The following is a 1,520-nucleotide window of genomic DNA, read 5'->3' as shown; positions in this document are numbered from 1 at the left end:
AAAGAAAAATATTGGTTTTTATTTTAATATTAACATTATATTTCCTTCATTTCTTTATTTGAATGGAGGCAATCCAGCATATCTGTCTTTTTTCTTGTATTTAATCGAATCGAATTATTTAAATTCGACTCTGAATCCCTTGGTTAGAGAATTACTGTACAATCCTTTTTATTTATTCTTTACTAAATTAAATATTTATTTTCTTTTACAGGTAAGTTTACTGACCTTTCATCCCAGGTAGAAATATTCTCTACTATAAGGTATAGTTCTTAGTTCATAATTTCTGACCAAAATTAAGTAACTTAACAATAATTTAAATTTATTAAATAAATCAATTTTATATCCAAATCAGTCTCAACACTTTATTTATTCATTTGTCCAACGTTTCGGCCTTTCTACCCATCTTCAATATAAAAATCCTTCTCACATTAATTTATATTTTCTATTTGCAGGCTATTCTGCCCAGGTCAATTTCTTTATTTAAAGTTAAAACCTCTTTATTTAAATTTTAAAACCATTCATTTATTTTTTCTATAAGATTATCCACAGTATAAAACAACACACCATATTCTGTGGATTATCTTATAGAAAAAATATATGAATGGTTTTAAAATTTAAATAAAGAGGTTTTAACTTTAAATAAAGAAATTGACCTGGGCAGATTAGCCTGCAAATAGAAAATAATAATTAATGTGAGAAGGATTTTTATATTGAAGATGTCCCTGAAGATGGCTAGAAAGGCTGAAACGTTGGACAAATGAATAAATAAAGTGTTGAGACGGATTTGGATATAAAATTGATTTATTTAATATATATTACCTTGTCTCAAAAAATTTTTGAAATAATATAATTAAAAATAATTTAAATGTTATGGAAAAACGTGTGAATATATATTCATATGTATGAAAAATACTTTATATTCTACACCGATTTGGAAAATATCCGATTTCTAAAATCAAAATAATACGTGATCAAAGGATTCATACGTCCATATTTTGGCCATTATAGAAAGATAAACAAAAATATAAAGTAAATATAAGAAGATGATGAGGGTTGCGGTCATAAAGCACTTTACAGGGCTTCGTCAGAGCTAAAAAGGTACAAAAACTGGGAATATTACAACAATAATATACAATAAGGTAATTTAAGCTAGGATAAATATTATGTAAAAATAAAGTGATAAAAAATTAATTTACCCTTACTTATTATTAGTTACTTCTTGTACAATCATTGTTATTATATCCTATATTGTATTAACTACCCTAACTATATTTTCTTCAGTATATACTCGTATTATTAGTAACGATATGTATCGTTTTAATTTTACGTAGCTATTCCTAAATTAGAAAATTATTACAGTTATTATTATCACATTTCTGTATCTTTCTCTTATTATTTTTCATTTTTCGTCATATCTTTATGACTGCTTCCTGTATACGCGACGTATTTGAAATATAAATATAGCCGTTAAGGCTAAATGTACCCTTCCTGGGACGCACCAGAATTTACTTTTCTATTTA

At 25.7% G+C, this 1,520-nt stretch overlaps 1 protein-coding gene across 1 annotated transcript in view; it reads left to right on the top strand.

Annotated features, from left to right (window-relative positions):
• Positions 1–241: 241 nt before the first annotated feature.
• The window catches only part of LOC106681405 (epidermal retinol dehydrogenase 2), a 333,191-nt gene continuing 331,912 nt past the window's right edge, over positions 242–1,520 (top strand). Inside the window, exon 1 of the mRNA XM_067050626.1 lies at positions 242–260. The gene's annotated coding sequence lies outside the window, so the exon portion shown is untranslated. The remainder of the gene's footprint in view (positions 261–1,520) is intronic.

The sequence above is a fragment of the Halyomorpha halys genome, unplaced genomic scaffold, assembly GCF_000696795.3.
Source record: "Halyomorpha halys isolate HHAL.00 unplaced genomic scaffold, Hhal_1.1 Scaffold334.1, whole genome shotgun sequence".
Taxonomy (NCBI): Eukaryota; Metazoa; Arthropoda; class Insecta; order Hemiptera; family Pentatomidae; genus Halyomorpha; species Halyomorpha halys.
The sequence above is the reverse complement of the archived record's forward strand: the minus strand, read 5'-3'. Positions and strand labels throughout refer to the sequence as shown.